This window comes from Octopus bimaculoides, chromosome 4, assembly GCF_046866305.1.
Source record: "Octopus bimaculoides isolate indiv1 chromosome 4, ASM4686630v1, whole genome shotgun sequence".
Classification (NCBI taxonomy): Eukaryota; Metazoa; Mollusca; class Cephalopoda; order Octopoda; family Octopodidae; genus Octopus; species Octopus bimaculoides.
The window spans coordinates 86,710,505-86,734,626 of record NC_142931.1 but is presented as its reverse complement, the minus strand read 5'-3'; the positions used below and the strand labels follow the sequence as shown (position 1 = coordinate 86,734,626).

Sequence of the window (24,122 nt, the reverse complement as noted above, 5' to 3'; positions counted from 1 at the left end):
TGTATTAATTCCTTACAGGTTGAGTTGTAAACAGTTTTATCAGAAAAGATTAGCAGAAAAATAAACTAACCTCAGAACGACAAAAACAAAAAGAAGAACAATAATAATAATTATTATTATCATTATAATGTAACTGGAAACATCTGTAAAATGTTATAAAAATAAATTTGAAAAGATTTTATCAAAGACAATGTTAAACTGATGTATTTACATGTGATGCCTTAAACAACTTTTAGGAATTTACGTATTCGTTTCGTTTACTAGGGAAACCCAAGTTATTTTTGTATTTTCCCGGATTCTTTTGCTTTCATTAATGGTTTTATATGTACATACTCCTAAATCACCAAGATCGCTTCGAGCTGAAAACAGGAAAGAAAATCAAATAGGAATCATAAAATAAAGACGTCTGTTTCTGAAATGCTGCTGAAGGAAATTGGGGTCAAAGGTGAAGTGTGGAGGTGTAAATGAAAACGAGGCTGTTACCACCATGGCAAAGTTGCGACGAAGGTAAGCGCTCTTGTCTTGAAACAAACTATTGCATACGAAAACATAGACATATCTAATAGATATACATGTACATCATAAATTGTTTATGGAAACGGAAATATGACAGTACAAAATATGTTACAAAGAGAACTGGCAGCAAATAGTTACAAGAATAATAATGGCAATGAACAACATGAAGATCTATTTCGTATATCTTGTCTTTCCTACACCAAGCTACCCATGTCTTTTGTCGGTATCTCACTGACATAGATACATACATATATATACATATATATATATATATATATATATATATATATATATATAGGGGCCATCCTATTTTCTCGTAACTCGCTGTTGTTATCTGTCTACATGATATATACATACATATACGCATACACAATATTTTATGTATATTATATTATTATTATGTATTGAAATAACCAACATGAATTATTTTGTATGTTGTGACGACACACACACTATATATATATATATATATATATATATAATGTACGTGTTTAGTGCTGACTGTCAGAGAAATGTACTCAATACCATAGTTGAGGTTAATATTTTGGCCGAGTCAATCTCGTGTTACTCTGAGTGTTTCGCCTGTGGATGCATGGGGTCTTCAGACAAGTTATCAAGTTATGACTCTGTTATACATCCATCCATATATATATATATATATATATATATATATATAATCCCCAAAGGGACGAAAGCTCTATATGAATAGTTTTTCAAATCCTGACTACCTCCTTTTTAATATATATATATATACACATAAATATATATATATATATATATATATATATGTTGTTGTACTTGGGGATGGTCATATTGCCAGTTTAGCCAATATATATATATATATATATATATATATATATATATATATATATATTAATTTAGTCTGATGTCTAAAGAAAATACAGACATACCTATACCTTTTTTGTTGATATTAGTTCCAGGTTAGCCCTCATCGAACACATTTCTAGTGAAAGGCGTTCGCCCCGGGATCATCTCATATCTTTCTTATTTTATTTTATATCGGTGACTATATTATCCAATAAATTCTCTATTTAAGAGAGTGAGGTCTGATTTGAGTGAGATTTGGCTACCATTTCTAACCGGTGGAGCGACCGTGTAGAGGCTCCGTCGTTTTCGTGTTGTTAGTTTCACTGTTGTAGTTTTTTTTTAGTACTACTAGGTTAATCCTTATCAAGCAAGATCATTATCTAAAAAGATGCCAGTCGTGACCATCTCGTGTGTAGGACAACATTATTTAATTTATTTTTATTATTAATAGCGGTACTATGTGATTTGGTGGAGAGGGACGATTTCTAGTTTGAGGGGTCTCTTCATCGATTGCATAGAAAGTTTTCCTGTTGTGAATGTCATGTCGTGTGAAGAGCTTAGAGAAACGATGAAGATGATTCAAAATAAATGATAGCTGGAAGATGAAGAAGCTGAGTTGCCATATTATGTCAGAGACACATGACTGTGAGACATAACTGAAGAAACGCACCCGTGACAGTGATAACATACATAGACATGTATACATGACAGGGATATGTGTATATACATGTACGTACCAGACTGTCAGTAAACGTTAAACAAGCAACATATTCAACCTACATCTTTACATTCTTTTACTGGTTTCACTCATTAGTCTGGTCATGCTGGGGCACCATTGCCTTCAAGTGTTTTAGTCATTCACCTGAACTCCCTGTATTTGTTTCAATCTGGTACTGTATTTTATTAATCTCTACCGATCGGTTACGTTTTACTTAACGAATACGCATCTGGGCATGTCGTTTTTACCGTAGAACACACTTGCCTAAGATGCCGCGAAGACGGATCGAATCCGAAACCTACGTCTTTGTACACAAATTTTGTCAAATGGTTTTACACTAACTTAGTTTCATATCTCGATGTTCTGGAGTTCTAATTTACTCGACTGCATAATTCTCAGTTCTCTACTTTTTGAGAATTGATAAAATAGTGATGGGGTGGCACTGAGGTCGTGAATTCAGTTGCCTGTATGATTTAACCGAAACTTAATAACAAATAATGCAGGAATGGGAGTAGGGGTATCTTATGCAAGCCTGGGATGGAGGAAAGGGGCTAGTCTTTTGTTGCATGGGTCTCAAAATGTGCACCCCACCATCTGCATTTGACAAGAGAATGCTTAAAAGATAAGAGTGGTTGCAATAATATAAAGCTTTGGCGTGTTTGTGACTGTGCGTGCGTATATACGCGCCTACAAATGTATATTATTCAGTTTTAATGTTCGTGTATTGTATTATCTGTTGGAACCGGTTCGCTGACTTTTGGTGAAGGCACGAATATCACAGTACTATTTATTCTTCTTCATATCAATTGTAATATTTTTATGATGACACAAAAGATTATTATTCGCGGTGAACTTTGCTTTTCATCCTTTTCGGGATCGGTGGGGTCGATGTTAACAAGTCCTCTCCCCAGAATTGCTAGCTTAGTGCCTAAATTAGAAACAATTATTATTGTTATTATTTGTACCGCAATGCTTCACGATTCCTCTGGCACACACACACACACACAACTCTATAAATCATGGAGAGACTGTTGAGTGGTTGAGACAGACTATTGTTCGTTCAGCCCTTGTCTCTCATTAATGCCATCATAAGTATATGTGTGCCGATTTATAGACCCTCCTCCGTACACATATTACACGTTCTTTTCATTTCTCCTAAGTTTTCTGTTCGAATATCATCGCTCCCTTGTCTTTCTTTTCTTTTGTTCTACTGTCACATCACATTGTCAGAGAGTGAGCGAGCGATCTTTACATTCCTCTGCCGTTCGTATTTTACACACACACACATATTCACCCACTTGCTATTTTTTTCTCAAGTCACATCTTTAACCAATACAGACACACAAATTACTGTCATGCATCTTTCCCTCCCTTTCTCTCTGTCTCCCTCCCTCCCTTTCTCTCTCTCTCCCCCTCCCTCCCTTTCTCTCTCTCTCCCTCCCTCCCTTTCTCTCTCTCTCCCTCCCTCCCTCCCTTTCTCTCTCTCTCCCTCCCTCCCTTTCTCTCTCTCTCCCTCCCTCCCTTTCTCTCTCTCTCCCTCCCTCCCTCCCTTTCTCTCTCTCTCCCTCCCTTTCTCTCTCTCTCCCTCCCTCCCTTTCTCTCTCTCTCCCTCCCTCCCTTTCTCTCTCTCTCCCTCCCTTTCTCTCTCTCTCTCTCCCTCCCTTTCTCTCTCTCTCTCTCCCTCCCTTTCTCTCTCTCTCTCTCTCTCTCTCATAAACATTATAGTTTATATACATACTCTCACTATCTCTTTTCCCCATGTTACATCGGTCAAAACACACTGTTATGCCTGTCTCTAATTTACACACCGGCAAGTCGTATACACTCTCGCTTTTTCGTGTCACATTATGAGATATCAAAACGACACATATATACACTGTTGTGACCCCCACTATCTATCCTACACGCTGTGGAGTCATACACACATCCATGCTATTTCTTTCCCATGTCACATTGCTTGAGATCGTGTCACCTATGCACAATATTTTCTTGTCTCACGTTTTAACTCACAAACGTATAAATGTCACATCACGCACAGTCATCTACTGTTACCATCGTTAGAGACGATGAAAAATGTCGTTTCTCCCCCTCTCTCTACTTATGTTGTATAGGTAGGAGGTAGTTTCTGTCATGCGTAGGATCAAATTCGTAGTAATCTCAAGTCTAATTTTTAGTAGACCTTTGGAACTAAGGCAGACAGTAAAATGCCAAATAAATAACCCCAAAGACAAAATGTGTTACTTTATAACACACACACACACACACACACACGAGTATATATATATATATATATATATATATATATTAGTGGTATATAAATATGTGTATGTCTGTGTGTGATTTCGCCTTCGCTATTCGTTTATCGCTACATGCGAACTTTCAGGCATAAAATAAATAAAAATTCAACTTGTTTTTGTCGCCTGATGGAATGGATTGCTTGTAACGGATAAACACTTGATAAAAAATATATGAATATAGCTATTTTTTTGTGTTCTTTCTTCCTTCCGTTTTCGTTATGTGCAAGAAGCAGGGCTGGTGTTTAGCTGTATCTCTTCATAGAGCTCTTGAACAAGATTCCGGTAACGGCTGTCCATCAGCGTCCGCAGTTTTTTTTTTTTTAGCTTGTCATACATATGGCTGGATAGAAATGTCTACGCGCTCATAAACTTCACATACTTTTTCAATCGTTATAACCTCGTCTTTTTAGGTTTCGTGTATATTGGAAGACATCCAGTGTATACATCCCATTTTTAAGACAGTACAATTTGAAGAAAATTTAGCTGCTATTTCTAGTAAATCTGGAGATCACGTAGAGGGGGCGCCTTGTTGCTTCGTGCTCATATATTCTGTTGTGAATTAAAGTTATGTATGTGCCATCATCATTTAACGTCTGTTTTCCATGCTGGCATAGGTTCGGCGGTTTGACAGGATCCAGTGTGTCACAGAGCTGCGTCGTGCTCCATGTCAGCTTTGGCATGTTTTTTTAACGCCAACCATTTTACTGTGTGTATTTGATTTTTTTAAATTGCCATCAGCACTAGTGGGGTTGCCAAGTAACTTGCAAGACTGGAAAGGAAAAAGGGGAGCAAGATTTGACTTAAACAGAGAGCCAGGTGACTGCATTGAGCTGCAATGTCTGTCTTGGCATGGTTTCTATAGCTGGATGCTTTTCCTAATGCCATGCACTTCACTATGTATACTGGGTGCTTTTTTGAGACACTAGCATTGGTGAGGTCATCAAGTACCTGCGATTTTTGTAATATAATATATATATATTGCTATAATATGTACTTGTTAATGTGACCTTATGGATTTGTTCCTTAATATTTATGTATGTACACACACACATGCATGTCTGTGTGTACACATACAATATATGCACCCACTTACAATCTCTGATTTAAAGAATCAAAACTGGCAGAAATGGCTACATACTGACATGATTTGCAGATCCAAAAGTATCCTGTATATAGAGGCTGTATACACAAAATCCCTTTTTGCATACTGGCATGGGTTGGATGGTATTGGATAATTTGACTTGAACAGAGAGCCAGATGGCTGCATTGAGCTGCAATGTCTGCCTTGGCATGGTTTCTATAGCTGGATGCCTTTCCAAATGCCATGCACTTCACTATGTATACTGGGTGCTTTTTTGAGATACTAGCATTGGTGAGGTCATCAAGTATATGCAAGACAGGAGCCCATCATCTGAGTGAGGTATAGTATTGAGGGATAAGAAAGTAAGATGGAGGAACAGGTATCTTGTTGAAGAAGTGAGTACATGGTTTGTTCATTTGGAAATAGAGAGAAACATGAGGTACAAAGGTGAATATGAATGATACAATAGGATAGAGGAACAGAAAAGATGAACGAGTAGTTTACAAAGCATTAGTCATGATTTAGTCTCATTTGGCCTGTTTTTTTTTTGACAAATTTGTTTTACTTCCTCTTTGTTATTAACATCCTATGCCACTTCACACTATTTCACTCATATAAACATACAACTATCTCTCTCTCTCAGGCAATTACTTGGTACAGTTGTTAGAACATAACATCTAATAAATGCAATGTGTTGTTCTTGCTCTTTGTGATCAGAGTTCAAATCCTGCTACAGTCAACTTTGCCTTTCTTCTGTTGAAAGTCGACAAAGCAGAAGTCAAATACTGGTGTTCATTCTTTTCTCCCTCCCTCAGAGGGTTTCAGGGGATCATTCACAGTGTACTCTTCCTTCAGCACACAAAGGAGGGTTAATCATTTATACATAGTTTGGTGAGAAGCTAACAGTAAAAGATTAGTCATTGTTCTGTGATATGAGAGTCAGATACATGAAGTATTCTAGATTGCAAAGCAGTATATCAAGTTTAATCAAGCTTTGTAGGAAAAGAGTATGCAGAATAATAGTGGTATACTTATCCTCTCTGATGTTGAAATGTAGGAGACATAGAAATGCTATGAGAGATTGCTGAAAGTGGATAATGTGTAGAAGAAAGAGGTCCTACTGCAAGCAAACTCTACAGGAGAACTAGTTATTGATGTTGACAGTTATATGGTTGAAAGTATGATAAAAATATGAAGGCAGGAGCAGCATCGGAGATTGTTGTCAAAATGTTGAAAATATTTGGCAAAACAGGGCTTGCCTTACATAGTCAATCAGATAGTACAGAGAGGTGGTAAGCTTAATCAAGTTTAACCTCCCCCACCACTTGATATTTTGGATGCCTTTAACAATGAACATTCTGTTGTAAGCATTTGGGCATGTGGCCAATTTGGGAGATGCCTTCTTCCCTTGTTCCTATCAGTCTTGGAGGCCTTGTAAATGGCCACGGGTACTGCTCTCCTGACTAAAAGATAATAAAATACACTCTGATGAGCATAGTAGTATCTTCAACTACAAGAGTAAAAGTGATGCTTTTGAAAGAAGAATCACAAAGACATCTGATGAAGTTTATATCACAACTAATAAGGTAGAGCACCAGTTTGGATGAGATATAAGTAGATGGAATACTTGGAAGAGGGAGACCTAAGAAGACATAGGACAGTACTGAAGGATGACCTCAGGACACTGAAACTTTCAGATGAGATGACAAAGGACTGAAATACCTGGTGCTTTGATGTGCTCAAGAAGACCTGTACTCCACTGCAGAAGTGTTAAGGCCACTCCCCATGGTGAAGAGGATTGACTTACAAGAGTCCTCTGCTGGTATCATGTAAAAGTGCTCATGTGGTACCATGTAAAAGTTGACAGGACACTCTGTAAAGTGGTTGGCATTAGTAAGGGCATCCAGCTGTAAAAACCATACCAAATCAAATGAATTTAGTGCAGCTCTCCAGCTTGCCAGCATGGAAAATGAACATTAAAGGATGATGAGAATAAGATGGTATACTACTGATGTCTCTTAGAGAGTGTGACAACTGCAGGAGATGTTCTTGGCTAAGAGCATATCACTACACCTGGCCTTCTTACAGAAGCCCTTTGACTGGGTATCATGTTCTGTAATTTGATGGTTGCCAAGAAAACTAGGTGTAGAAGAATGGTTTGTGAGAGATACGCAAATCGTGCTGAGAAGCAAGATGAGTTAGCAGTGAGTTCAGCAAGAAATTTAGTATCCATCAGAGGCTTGTTTCTCAACCCCTCCTGTTTATTATTATATTCCAAGCCATAAAAGTAGAGTTTAAGACTGGTTGTCCATGAGAACTGTATGTTGAATCTGCCAAAAGATTTGGAGAAGAAATTCCAAATGTGAAAGGAAAGTCATGAATTGAGAGGCTTCAAAGGAAACCTAGCAAAGAAGAAAGCCTTAGCTAGCGGGAAAGAAAATAAAAAATCTAATGACATGAAAGAGGTGGTTATGTATGCAGAAAAATATTAGGTAAGAAATCCTTTGGAATACCCAAAGAATTGCTGTACTGTCATAGGTAGGCTGAAAGAGAAGAAAGATTATGTAACAAATGTGCAGGAGTAGGTAGTGAGCAGTAAGAGCACCCATGAAATATATTCTTTTTAATGTTTGAAAATTCTTCAGAAGTAATTTATATTTTCAGTTACTTTGGTGACCTAATTAGCTGTGGAGGGAGGAGGTGTGAATGCATAATAGTGAGCATAAGAATGGATTGGAAAAAGCTCAGGTAGTTTATTATATCTGCTGGTAGCATAAGTAATCTCTCTCCAAATGAATGGCAGATTTGTAACATGCTTGCGTATTGGGTACAGTGTTGTATGATAGTAAAACATGGGTACTGAATATGGATGAAAGGCTGGAAAAAAATAAAGCATACTTGGATAAATTGAAAATAATTCGACCTCACTCTTTATTTCACTCCCTCTCCTTTTTAGTCCCTACTACTGCTTGCTTAGTGGAGGCGCAATGGCCCAGTGGTTAGGGCAGCGGGCTCGTGGTCATAGGATTGCGGTTTCGATTCCTAGACCGGGCGTTGTGAGTGTTAATTGAGCGAAAACACCTAAAGCTCTACGAGGCTCCGGCAGGGGATAGTGGCGAACCCTGCTGTACTCTTTCATCACAACTTTCTCTCACTCTTACTTCCTGTTTCTGTTGTGCCTGTAATTCAAAGGGTCAGCCTTGTCACACTGTGTCTCGCTGAATATCCCTGAGAACTACGTTAAGGGTACACGTGTCTGTGGAGTGCTCAGCCACTCGCACGTTAATTTCACGAGCAAGCTGTTCCGTTGATCGGATCAACTGGAACCCTCGACGTCGTAAGCGACGAAGTGCCAACAACAACAATGTATGATAGTAAAACATGGGTACTGAATATGGAGGAAAGACTGGAAAAAAATAAAGCACACATGGATAAATTGAAAATAATTTGACCTCACTCTTTATTTCACTCCCTCTCCTTTTTAGTCCCTACTACTGCTTGCTTAGTCTCTCCATCTCTATCTCAGTCTTACTCTCTACTACTATCTATCTATCTTGTCTTAGCCCTTATCATCCTCTGTTTCTATATCCTGTTATTCTCTTTGGCTTGTAAGCTTACTCCTGATCTTACCTCAACCTCAGTTCCAGTCTTAACCCCAATCCATTTTGCAGTTAGAGTGGATGAGTATTCATTTTATTTTTAGTTTGAGTGTTCTAGATATGCCATCCTCATTACATTGTTGACAAGGGCAATGCACTGATATCTAGCACTTCTGCATAAACACATGCATACACACACACTTACAGACAGGTTTATTTATAGCACAGAGAAGTATGTTTTTGTTCTTTCCCCGACTCTGTAGACTGACTTTCATCATATGACCCAAGCTTTCATATATTGCACTCATTCATGTGTATACATTTCATAGACGCACATACACATGTACACATACATACACTTCTGAAAATTTATGAATTTATACACTTACTAGCACCCATTAAACTCATGAAAACATACATGCACATATATATGTACTTATTTCATACTCAGTGATACAGAAACATACACAGTCAATACCCTACTAAAAAATGTTCTTTAGTTCCTCAGGGGATTTGAACCCTTGAGATTTTGACCTGTAATTTGTGTTGCACATGGTTGTAAGTGCAGGCATTGTGGTATGGTTTAGAAGTTCATTTTGAAAACATGTAGTTAAGGCTTTGCTTGATCGCACTGCATGGATATTGTCCACTTGTGTCCTGTACAGTAGCCACAGGTTACCCAATATCTTGTGTGTAATACTGGTAGATGGAAGCTGAAGAAACCTATATATATATATATATATATATATATATATATATATATATATATATATATCTACATGTATGTGTATTTGAGTGAGTTTGTATTTCCTCTTCTGTTCACACATACTTGCTTATTGTAAACAAAAGTCTCACTGTTCCACACACAGTGTCCTTTGCTTTCAGTGCACTGTGAAAGCATGTCTGGGTTTCTTAAGGCATCTCGACTGTCAGATATTCTGACAGTAAAATGTTGCTGGTATTTTCTCTGGGTATTTTTCACTGGAATAGAAAAACTCAATAAGTTTTACTTGTTGCTGGACATCATACATAGCCATTTTAATCTCCAAGAGATGCTCTGTAACCTGTAAAAAACAACAAAAGTAAAAAAGATTGAAAACAAACAAGTTATGACTTTTTCAAACCCTTCAGTTTTTCAGTGACCACCCTGTACTTGTAGTAATACAAGTATCATCACCCTACTACTACTACTACTACTATCACTACCGTTAGCAGTACTACTACCACCTTGTCTGCAGTGTACTGGCTCCACTTCAACTAAATATTGCTACCATCTCCATCATCACAACTATTATTTTTACAATAATGAACCACCACCACCACCACCACTACTACTACTACTAACTACTACTACTAATCAGTAACAAGACAGTTCAAAAAGTTTTTTTTCTTTCTTAAACTACCATTTCTACAATCACATTTTACTTAGGTTTTATTGATTTTTTTCTCCTTGTTTTTCTGCCTATCATCCTGTCTGAATTTGCCTTGTCTGTCATCCTGTCTGTATCTGTCTGTCTATCACTGTGTATATCTATCTATCATCCTGTTTGTGTATGTCTATTTGTTTGTCTATCCTGTCAGTGTCTGTCTGTCTGTCTGTCACCCTATCTGTGTGTCTGTCTATTTTCTGTCTATCATCCTGTGTATGTGTTATCCTGTTTGTATATGTCAGTCTATCTGCCTGTCTATCTGCCTGTCTATCATAGTCTGTCTGTCTGTCTGTCTGTCTGTCTGTCTTCCTGTGTGTTTTCATCTCTGCCTACAAACTGGGTGGCCTGCATCTCTGAGTGTCTCTACATACCATCCTGTATATGTGTGTATTTGTACTATCCTCTATGTGTGTGTATGTGTGTATGTTTACCATCACCTATTTGGGCATGTATGTCTGTCTACCATTGCACGAGTGTGTTTATTTGTCTACCATCTTGTGTGTGTATGTATGTGTATCTGTTTGCCGTCTGTGTCTGTCTAACTGTCAAAGGGGGTCTGTCTGTCTTTTTATGATTTCCTTGTGTCTATGCATATGTATGTACCATGGTACCATTCAAGCCTGTGTATATTCCTCTGTCTCTGTTCTTTCCTAAATAGATTAATAGCAGCCACTAAACAGCAAGGAACCCCCTATATTTAGCTACTTCTCCTCTTCCACTCTAATAAACCTACTTTGTAGTTACTGAAAATATCTCAGACCTTTGTAAATCAATTTAAAAACAAAGCAAACATTAATAATACCAAAACACATAATACAAAATAGTAATAAAAGTCAATAAATATTATTTAACAGATTTGATATTTTCTTAAAACAGTGTTAAATCCTTCACACATATTCTCTCTCTCTCTCTCTCTCTCTCTCTCTCTCTCTCTCTCGCTGCTTAGTTTCATTTTCTATAGCACTTTTGCACCCTCTTTCTTTCTTTTCATCTCTCCTCTCCTCATTTTTTCTCTGCCTCGCCCCCTCATTTTCCCTCTTTCTATTGCTCACTTCCAGTTTGTCTCTTTCTCAAATCTCCATATGAACTGGATTAAAAGATTATCTATCCTTCAAATTATGCAAACATAATGTGTGGATGTGTAAGATACACTGATATTGGCTTATGTATAAGATAGAGCTAAGCTGATGGTAGAAGTATGAGTAATTAGGTGAAAGAGAGAGGAGGAAACAGTTGTCAAAAAGGAAATACTCCTTAATGTTTATCTTTTAATGTGTTGAGTGTGAGTTTCAGTGTGTATATAAATATGGATGTGTGTGTATGCATATATGTGTATACACATGCATATATGTGTATACACATGCATACATGTGTGGCTATTCAGATACATGTATGTCCACTTCTTCATAATATATATATATATATATATATACACACACACACACACACACACACACACACACACACACACACAGTAATCCCTTGCCACATTGCAGTTCACCTATCGCAATTTATTATTTAAGCTTACATCGATTCTTCCATGGTGTTGTTTTGCATTTGTAATAAAATAAATATATACAAATTATAAAAATAATTAAAAAAAATATACAGTACAGTACTGTTTCTACATTGCGGATTTTCACCTATTGTGGGCCGGGGTTTTGGAATATAACACCCATGATAGTTGAGGGATTACTGTGTGTGTGTGTGTATATATATATATATATATATATATATATATATACACACACACACATACATATGCACACACACTTATACATACATGCATATAGACATACTACTGAAGATAGTACTATTTTTGGTGGTATATATACTAAAATTGTAACTTCCCCTCTACACTCTCGGAGTGGTTGGTGTTAGGAAATGCATCCAGCTTTAGAAACATTGCCAGATCAGATTGGAACCTGGTGCAGCCGCTGGCTCTCCAGATTTCAGTCAAACCATCCAGTCCATGCTAACATGGAAAACAGATGTTAAATGATGATATATATATATATATATATATATAAAGCCTGCCAGGTTTTTGGTTCTGTTAAGCTGTAGGAATACTAAAACATGTCACATACATAGCTGCATATGTGTATGTATATGTATATGTATGTGAAGGCTTATGGCCTAGTGGTTAGGGTATTGCACTCATGATTGGAAGATCGTGGCTTCAATTACCATACACATGGTGCATTGTATTCTTGAGCAAAACACTTTATTCTATGTTGTTTCAATCCACTCAGCTGTAAATGGGTAACCCTGCAATGGACTGGTGTCCTGGTCAGAAGGAATATTAACCTGCTTGCCTAATTAGCAGAGTGGCATTATCTGACAGTGAAAAAGTACATTGTAACCAGCAGTATGTAACCACATCTGATGGGCCAGATTGATATAGTGATACAATGAGACACACACACACACACATACACAAATAAACATGTATGTATACATGCATACACATATGTATAAACATATTTACATATATAGACACAAGCTAAAGGAGTTTGATGATAAAGTATAGTATTTTAAAAGTTAATACTTGAATGAAGATTGTCAGTTATCTGCCACAACTGTAATTAAGATTCATTGAAGGTAATAAGGTATTTGAGAGAGTACACCTAATCAACTAACCTCACATATCTGCTGACAGCTTAGCTCTATCTATATATACAAGCTAATTACCTGTATCTTACTTTTTAACATATTTTATGTTTGCATAGATGTTATGATATATATCTATGGACATGGCAGTGTGGTTAAGCAGTTGCTTTGTAGTGATGTCGTTTTGGATTCAGTTCCATTGCTCATCATCTTAGTCTTTTACTCACATCCTGTCTCAACCAATGACTTGTGAATGAAATGATAGCTGGAAACTGTATGAAGGCCATCATATATTAATATATATGTGGGTGTGTGAGAATGTATATGTGTGTATATTACCCTTCTCTTGATATTTGCAGATTAATTGTAAACAAAACCACCATTCATATAAATGGTGTTATTTGTTAACAATTTTCAGTGAAAACATGTTTGGTCATTCAACTGTTTGTTGTTCAAAGGACTAAGGGAAATGTTACCTTGCTTGGATGACAAGAAGTTGGTGACAGGAAGAGCATCCATCTATAGAAAATTTGCCTCAACAAGTTGTGAGATACTTGTGTGCCACACAAGCATATATAAGTAAACATAATGATACACACACACACACATGTGCACATGCATGCATGCACACACACACACACACACACACACACACACATCATCCTTTTAATATTTACTTTTGTATGCTTGTGTGGCACAGAACTATTTCACAACTTGTTGAGACAAATTATATATCATTTGAGTATATAACAAAACCTGCATACACACATGCACAAAAGTTAACATTTAATGACTACAGGCTGAAATCATTGGTGTTGGGTCCCCAGTCTGGGAATGACTTCTTGCTACTAGTCTTGGCTTAGCAGCCCTGAAAACAGTTATGGAAGCTGCCTTCCTCCCTTAAGAAAGCAATTAACTCCCCCACCAAAGAGTCAAGAAAAATGTTGTAGACTAATTAGCTTACCAGGAATATATTTACCATCATATGTACATGGGAAGGTCAAGCCCAAAAGAAAACATAACTAAACTATAAGGTTTCAGTGAGGTTAAAAATATTTAGGTTAGTCATTGGAAATAATTAATTTGATACATTTGTGCTACTACAAAACTCACCTACTTGATTCACAGTTTACTCAACATCAAAGTAAGATAGGTTCTCCCCACCTACGTGGGTGTTTATCTTTTCATTCATTTATCTCATGGGTAGACAGACACGGTGCAGTGCTTGTGGTCTATTTTAAGGCTGCTTTAGACTAAGTCTCTAGGGATAAATGCATGGGATGAGCATGGTTAACTTTCAGTTTGAAAAATCGCAGATAAAGAGTTTGGGAGGGGAAAAAGATGAAAACTTGGATTTGGTGGGAGTTATGAAGGGTTGCAGCGTATGTAGGGTAGGGTCATGGAACTTAGATATATGTTTTTTTTTTATTTAAAAAATTTCTTTTTACATCATAAAATTTCATACTTTATATCATGACTGAAAACCCACTACTGTGTGTTGACAATTAGGTGGGTTACATGTTATTGTAGGTGTAGCTTGATGCTATGCATAATGTAATGTATTAGCAGATGCTACGTAGGTATAGTATGTTGCTGTGTCTAATCAGGTGTACAAAACAGTGACTACTGTGTGAAGTCAGGTTAAGACAGTCAATACCTGTGTAGATTGGTTAAGGATGGGCATGTGTGTGTGTATGGTTTGATATTGTGTTTTGGTATTGTATAAACTGGTTGTGTGTAGGTAATGTATAGACTGGTTGATAGAAGTTTGTTTTTGTGAGGATAATGTACGTGTAGTGTGATGTAGCACCTGATTTGTGTGGAGTGTGGGCGTTGTTGATTAGTTAGCTCTAAGTCAGCTCTGATTGAACAGAATTATGTGATCAAAGGTATTCCAGCCATGACTACTGCATCCTATTTTCAGGGTGATATGCATCTAAAACTTTATTATCCCTTTCATTTTATTTTATTTTATTTTACTTAATTTTTTTTTTCCTTTGAGACTGTAGTTTGTGGTTTGAGAAAAATTTGACTGCATTTTCTATATTGGCAAATGACTTGGCTCCCTTGTAAGTGTAATGTGAAGACATTGATATAACTTTGTGTCAGTGCATATGATATTTGTGTGTGGATATTGTAGATACAGCATTATGTGTACAGTGGCTTAGCTTCAGATCAGTTCTGGTCAATCGGCCCTGTGATCAAAAGCCATTCTAGCCTTGACTATCCAATCATTTTTTTTTTTTTGTTTTTGTTTTTCATGGACAGTGTAAGTTAAGATCCTAACATGGATATGATCTCTGATATAATCCATATCTAGAATCATATTTAATGTGTCCATTTTTTTAAAGCTAACAGTGTAGTTTAAAGATTTTAAACTGCATTTTCTGTCGAGCCTGAGGACTGTAGCGATTCCCTTGGTGTAGGTGTACTGTGGTTAGTGTATATACAGTTTGTGTGGGTGTAACGTAAGTACACTGGTATTGTGTGTATATGTGGGGTCGAGTGTGCAGTGTAGGTGCATACAGTTTACTATTATTGCAGTTAGTTTTTTTTTTTTTTCTCATTATTCAGCCTTCATTTTCTTCCTATTCAAACAAGCAGCAGGAAAAATAAAATTTTTCTATCAAAAATAAATTAAAGATAGGGAAATATTTGTATTCAACTGCTCTCTTTTGTTGTTAGGGTTCTTGTCTTCTGTTGTTCTTGTCTTTTATTGATGCTGTATCAGTACTGTTAGCTGAAAATACTACAGCATTTTTCACCACACTCTAAGTTTTCAGACACTACCACCATCTGATTAGGCTCCTTACACCACCACCCACCCACCAACTCACCCCTGTCTACCCTATCTGTTTAACCCCATCCCTCCCTACTAACCTCTAACATATTTTATTTATTCTTCTTTTAAAGCAAAGGTCCTCAACCATTTTTTATCTATGGACTCCTTTGATTACTATTTCATTCTGGTGCCCCCCCCCATACCCATTCGATGTTTAAAACTAGTTTTATAGATAATTCTTTCCAAATTCCTGTTTATTTTCGTCCACATTAACTTGTGTAGGTTGAACTATGTAACATGTTAGAGAAAGAAACCTGACTGTTTCTTGCAATACATACCAATACATACATCTAAAGCAAAATTTTTTCAGAGGCTCTTAAAATATTATTGTGGATCCTCAATTTATTATTTTGTTGCATGCCCCCCCCCCCCACCAATTCTTTTATGGACCCTGGCTGAGAACCATTGCTTTAAAGCATTCACAATTTTTTTATGACCAACCTGCTAACTCAGACAAAAAAAAAGTTTATCATATTTAAATATCTATGTGGACACTCTAATCCTGATGAAATGTTGCACCCACTGGTTGGTTAACTATAAATTACTCATTGTAATGGTAGGTATGTAGAATTACTGTTGTGGTGGGGAAGGTTAAGTGATAAAGGTTAATATGAACACTGGATTAAAACTGAAAACTTTGGATAATGGGTAAGATATAAATGTGCATGTATATATATATATATATATATATATATATATATATATATATATATATATATATAGGCATGGTTGTGTGGTAAGAATCTTGCTTCCCAACCACATGGTTCTGGGTTCAATCCCACTGTGTGACGCCTTGGGCCGACCAAAGCCTTGTGAGTGGATTTGGTAGGCGGAAACTGTAAGAAGCCCGTCATGTATCTGTGTGTGTGTATTTGTGTATCTGTGTTTGACCCCCCCCCCCCCCCCACTATCACTTGACAACTGATGTTGGTGTGGTTACATCCCTGTGACTTAGCAGTTCAGCAAAAAAGACTGATGGAATAAATACTAGGCTTACAAAGAATAAATCCTGGGGTCAATTTCTTTGGCTAAATCCTTTTAAGGCAGTGGTCCAGCTGCAGTCAAATGACCGAAACATGTAAAAGAATTATATATATATATATATATATATATATATCACTGTATCAATCAGACTATAGAATGTTATTTTACTGCTGGTCACAATGTTTTTCCTCGCATTATTGCAACAGCTTTCAAATGATGCCACCCGACTGGTTAGGTGGATAGGCCTATTGTGTATAAGTAACTGTGATCACAACACCTTTTACACGGGACATCAGTTTCATCAAAGGGTTACTCATTTACAGTTGAGCAGACTGGAGCAGTGTGTAACGAAGTGTTTTTGCTCAAGAACACAATACACTTCCTGACCCAGGAATTGAAACCGTAATCTTGCAATTGTAAATGCAACACCCTAACCACTAGGCCATGCACCTACACACACACACACACACACACACACACACACTCCCTCATTGTCACTCTCCTTCTCCCTATATAGATATGATGGCCGTCCATACAGTTTTCCACTATCAAATTTTACTTACAAAGCATTGGTCAGTGCCAGGCAGTTGGATTGAATCCCAAACTGTGTAGTTGTGTGTAACAAACTTATTAACCATAAGCCACACCTGCATTGCATTGACTAAATAAACTTTATATATATATATATATATATATATACACCACACCCAGTATACACACGCACACATATGCTGAGTGCAGCTTATACATTTACCCATTATTTATTTTATTATAAAGTAAAATGTTTGTGGTTTTGGTTAATGAATGTTTATAAGTTGATTGTTATATTAATTGACAATATTTTAAATATATTTAGAATTCAAAATGGCAATACCCTTGCTTTCACCATAGCCCTTAGTCTTTTCCTAAATGAAGAGCATGACTTATAGTGCTTAAATAGTAGGTAAATATATATACTGCACCTGTTATATCTACTCTGTCTCATTATCTGGCAAGGAATCATCTCCCTCAGTACTAATCCCTTCTCAGCTGAGAGGGTCTTGTCTTGTAAGTTATTTGGTGAACTTACTGGTGCTGGTACCAATAAAAAGCACACTGTACATTCTGTTAAGTGGTTGGCATTAGGAAGAGCATCCAGCTACAGGAAAACTATGCCAAAGCAGACAGAGTTTGGTGCAATCTTCTGGCTTGCCAGCTCCTCTCAAACTGTTCAACCCATACCAGCAAGGAAAACATGTTAAATGACGAAATGATGATCTATGAAACATCAGCACTACTACTACTACTACTACTAACTACTACTACTAACTACTACTACTAACTACTACTACTAACTACTACTACTACTACTACTACTACTACTACTACTACTACTACTACTACTACTACCACCACCAACAACAACAACAACAACAACAACAACTTTTCTGTAATGAGAACAGCAATACATCATCTCTCCTTTAGTTTCATGTTTATGTAATATCCTAGTTGGAGGGGATTGGTCTGTCCTAAATGCTTCACCCCTGATATTCTTTGATCTCTTGCCCTCTTATTTGTAGGTACCTTTCTCCCTTACTGCACTCCTTCCTTTCTTCCCTCCCCTTCTCTCTTCCGTGATTACCTTCTCTTGCAGTAAGCAGGTGCACATGTATGTACATATGCACACACATTCACTGTATCTTATTCACATTGTTGTTTTGTTTTCTTTTAATGAGCTTAGTGTTCTGAATTCAAATCCATTTGGAGTTGAGTTTTGCCCTTCATCTGTTCAGCAGATTGATGCACTAAATAACTGTAATATAACTGGGTTTGCAGCTGTAATTCTCTGATTCTTAACATCACTGGCCTATTGCATAGTCAAAGAAATCAATTTTCCAGTTTTGATAATTGATCATTAACAAGCTTCTGTATTCTAGATCTTTTTTTTCGTTTTAGAAATAAATCTTGAAGAGGAGGAAACTTTTTTATATTTTGTTAAATTTCTGCAACAATTTTAATTTAAACTTGACTTCTTTTCTTCCCTCTCTCTCAATTTTTCCTCCTTTTTCTTTATTACTTCCTCCTTCTGCCTCTCCTTGTCTTCCCCTTTCTCTCACCCTTTTCTCTATTTCTGTACATTTTCATCTCCCTACCTCTACCACCCTCTCCTCATCCCCTTTTTATCATTTTTCTCTTGTTTGCCTACCTTCTCCCATTTTACTCTCTTGTCCACTCTTTTCCCTTTTTTCATTCACTCTGTCAGCAAGAAAATATATTTTACACACACACACACACACACACACACACACACACACTATACTGTGTTTGAATGTGCAAATCTGAAGTGTGTGTTTGGTGCACTTGTGTGTATGCATCAGTATGGTCTCAAGTATGTGTGCATACTTGTATATAGGACATGTTTGTGTAAAGGTGAGTGCACTAGTGACTGTGTACAGAATGTGTATTAGTGCACATTGTGTATGTAATAACACATTCATATGTGGTTGTGTGTGAGTGTATGTTTGTATGTGAATGCATGTTTGCGTATTTGTTTGAGTGATTGCATGTTTACATGTGCATGTGTAATGACACATTTTAGTCTGTTTATGTGTGTCTGTGTTATACATGTATGTATGTGTGTCTTTGTGTTCATGATATTGATGAATATTAAAAAAATATTTCCTCTAAATTTCATCCTCATTACTGCTTTGTAATTTTAATTGCCCCATCTTTGTACAGCTTGTTCTTTCATGCCCTCTTCCTTTTTTTATATTCTAAATTTCATCTTTATGTCCTATATGTACTTATACATGTGGAGGCGCAATGGCCCAGTGGTTAGGGCAGCGAACTCGCGGTCATAGGATCGCGGTTTCGATTCCCAGACCGGGCGTTGTGAGTGTTTATTGAGCGAAAACACCTGCTGTACTCTTTCATCACAACTTTCTCTCACTCTTACTTCCTGTTTCTGTTGTGCCTGTAATTCAAAGGGTCAGCCTTGTAACACTGTGTCACACTGAATAGCCCCGAGAACTACGTTATGGGTACACATGTCTGTGGAGTGCTCAGCCACTTGCACGTTAATTTCACAAGCAGGCTGTTCCGTTGATCGGATCAACTGGAACCCTCAATGTCGTAAGCGACGGAGTGCCAACAACAGTACTTATACATGCACAGTACTTATACATGCACAGTACTTATACATGCACAGAAGATCTGTTCAACCCAAGCGAACATGGAAAAAATGGACATAAAAATCATGATTAAATTATACAAATTAATTTATAACACACACAAATACACACAGAAGAAAGCGCTTGCAAAACCACTGCAGATACTTTTTCAGAGTTTCTGCACATGTGACAAACTTTCCAAAATTAAAAAAAACAGGTATGCAGGTATAATATGGCCTACCCATAAAGGAGGAAACAGAGCAGATGCTAAGAATTACAAGCCAACTCTCTGACCTCACATTTTAGCTAAGTCATGGATCACATTCCCTGAAGAAAATGGCTTGCTCGTGAATGTACTGGATGGCTTCTGCCCACTAAGGGACTCTGTCATCCAAATGTGAATGTGATGTATCTTGACTTCAACAAGGCCTTCGACTAAGTTGATCAAGAGATGATATGTCAGAAACTGCATCACTTTAAAAAAAAAATAGGAGTCAGGTTGTCATTGCCAATGGTACTCTGAGAAGACATCACTATTAAATGGAGTCTCCATGAGAACTGTACTGAGACCACTATTGTTTGCGGCTCTGTCAGACATGCCATCAGTCATACAGTCAGCCATTCTCAGTATCTATGTTGATGATACAAAGGTTTCGCAAGTAGTCAAGGACCCTGATGCTTACTCAAAACTACAGAAAAACCTGAATGCAATATATAAGTGGGCTGAAGCAAACAACATCCTGCTGTTGACCCATAAACAGATTGCAATCAGAATACATAGGACCAAGGGTATTGCACTCCTTATGTCAGAGTTGGTGCGTTACCTGGGAATCCACATGAATATCGATGAATTGTTCCATGTGTATATTACTGACATTATCATTATTTCTGAAAATCAGGAAAATATTTCTTTTATTGGTCACAGGAACCAAAAATTTTTGGGACAAATAACTAACAAATTCTCTCTCCTATCTCTGTCTCTCTTTTCTCCTTGCTGTTTCTCTCTGTCAATCAACTGGTTATTAATGATTGCAAGCATGATTAAGTGATCAAGAAGTTCACTTTGCAATCATGAAGTCTTCATTTCAATCCAACTGCATGGCATCTTAGACAAGATGTCTATAACTAAAGCCTTGAGTTGTCTAGAGCCTTGCAAATGAAAGCTGGTAGACGTTAACTGATGGATTGTACCTGTGGTTCAAAGGTTCCAGATATGTCACACATTGGCATCATACTGATTCTGCCTGATGATCACATTAAGGATATAGATTGTCTGTGGAATACTCAACTACTTACATTTTAATTCAATGAGTAGACAGCTCAATTTATTGAACTACTGGAATGTTCATAGCTGAAACTAACAGAGGATCCAGTGACATCATTAAGATCTTGTGAGATAATTTAAATTGGTTAATCAAAGTGGCTTAGTTTCTTTGAAGATTGATTTGGGTATTGGGTTGTTGGTTGGTATATGTGGAATGGGGGCAGTGTAGATAAGTGTTCACTGCATATAGAGTGTGTGGTGGTGGTGGGCAATTTCTTTCTATCGCAAGGATAAATTTAGGAATTTCCTTTCATTTTCTCATGTTTTATGCATAAATACATAGATTTTTATATACACCATCCTCATTTTAACTCCACCTTCACACACACACACATTTATTTATTTTTAAAGCTGAGGAGTGGCAGAAACTATAGATTGCTGTGCAAAGTGCTATGCAGTATGTAGTTTTGTATTACTATGTTCTGAGTTTCAATTTCAGGATTGATTTTGCTTTCCAACTTTCTGGAGTGGATATAATAGGTACTTGTTATGCACAGGGATTTTGACCCCTTCACTAGTAAATTTGTATCCTTGTGTTGAAGTAGAAATATCAACATATTTCAAATTCAGGCCATTGACAATCTTTTGTATAACAATTTGTTTAATTTTTGCTTACTTATAAGTATTGCCAATAATGGAAATAGAATGGTGGGAGTCAGAGGGATATTTTTATATATAAGAGCACACTTAAAGGAACCATATGAACCAACTGTATACTACTGGATGGATATGCAAGCTGTGGACTGCCATTATACCTCATATAATGCACATAGATGAAATCAAGTCCATCCAGGTTACTCAGAAATGTTTTGGTTCACTTATCCCTCTGCCTTATTTAGTCAACCGTGACAACTCTTTCCTCACCCGGATGATCACCTATGACTGCTTTATCACAAAAAAAAAAAAATATCAGGTCTGGCCTCAATATTACTAAAAAGCTACTGCACACAACCAACTGTGCCATTTGTATTCATGTCTTTACCATCTTGACAATTTTGATAGTTTATGTTTTTATTGTCTTAATTTTATTTACTTCAATATAGAGTCTTTAAACCAATTCCTTCATTATCTTATATCCTGATTTGCAAGATAAATTTAGAAAGTCCTCGTTCAACTGTCTCGATAACCTTGATTTGTGTGAATTGCACCTTGGAGAGTTTTATTGCTTGTTTGTATTACATCAGAAATAAAATCTTTTGGTTTATTTATGAGAAAGGTTGTGGTTTCCCTTAGATACCATATAGCTGACCAGTTCACAAAGTAGTTTTGTTAGCTGAGCAGCTTTATCATTTCATCGTTACCGTGTTCATTATTGGCATTATCATGATCATGCTTGCACATGTGTGTGTTTGTGTCTATTTAAATACATTTTTGCATTTACAAACAGATACCTGAGGACCAGGAATATGATGAACTAATTTGCATGATGCATGATTAACTGGTATTTTTATCACTGGAGTAAGAATTTGGCTTTGCTAAATCTTCTGAATTTTGTAAACTTTTGAGTACTGAACATCATGGTCATCATTACCATCATCAATCACCACTCCCACCATAATTTCATGTAATGTCCTTTCTTAATAGAGTGTGCTTATGTATGTGTATTTGGTGTGTGAGTTGTTTAGTTACAACTGTCACCATATCAGTGGTGTAGTATCCTTATATACACCAAGGTAAATGTAATGAAGATGAGCACAAGTGCTCTGGTATATTACTGGCAATTTGAGTTTGCAATATCTAACCACTTCTCTGCCAAACCAATTAACTTACTCCTTATACTCTTGTGATTTTTAACTGTAGCCTAAAGAGAAATGAACTCAAGACATTTTGACTCACTCTTGGCACAGACTATGGAACTATAGAAGTAAAGTTTTTGGTATCAATCCAAAAGTCATTTAAGAGTGTTGGGGCATTTTCATTTAATTTAATGCCCATTTTTTGTATATGCATATATTAATAGGAAATTCTATGACTATTTATTTTATATTGCTGCTCCTCTTGTTGTTTGTAAATACAAACATGCATATGAATATATACATAAATACATGCAGATGCATAGACACAGATATACATACATGCAACCCACTTCTCACTATATATATTTATATACACATATGTATAGACTCTTATATTTTGATATATTTTGTACACATTGTTTCTCCCTATCTCACCCTTTCATCCTTTCCTTATTTACTGTATTATCCTGCTGTTTATCACCTTTTTCTACTGTTGGGTATCACTTCCTCTCACCTAAGCAACTTCTATTAACATTTATCCCTCTTCTTATCACTGTCCTTTATTCATATTTACTATTTGGCCATTCTTCCCTCCCACCACCACTTCACTACACTTACCCCTTTTTTTTCTAACAGTCTCTCTCTCTCTCTCTCTCCTCATGCTCTTGCGACCTTTATTCACCCACCCTTTCTGATTTGTGCCCATGCTCTTTTATCTTGAGGGTATATTCTGACACTTTGTTATCACCATCTTTATCTCTCTTTCTGGCTCTATCCCATTTACTCCCATCAACTTACATATAATGTCAGGTATTTGAGATGCTATGAAGTTTCCATTGTCTAGGAAATGTTTAGAGTATTATATAAATATAGCAGGTATAGTAAATGAGAAATAGAGATACAGTTATAACAAATACTACTTCATTAGCTGCTAAATACAGCATGTAATTTAGGAGGGGAAAATGTTTTAAAAAATAAAAATAGCATTTTCAAAATGCAAAATTTAAA

The 24,122-nt window shown here is 36.6% G+C and overlaps 1 protein-coding gene across 2 annotated transcripts in view; it reads left to right on the top strand.

Moving 5' to 3' along the window:
* The first annotated feature begins 466 nt into the window (after positions 1–466).
* The window catches only part of LOC106875522 (phosphatidylinositol 4-kinase beta), a 130,211-nt gene continuing 106,555 nt past the window's right edge, over positions 467–24,122 (top strand). For both annotated transcript variants that reach the window (XM_014923714.3, XM_014923712.3), the window contains exon 1: positions 467–507. The gene's annotated coding sequence lies outside the window, so the exon portion shown is untranslated. The remainder of the gene's footprint in view (positions 508–24,122) is intronic.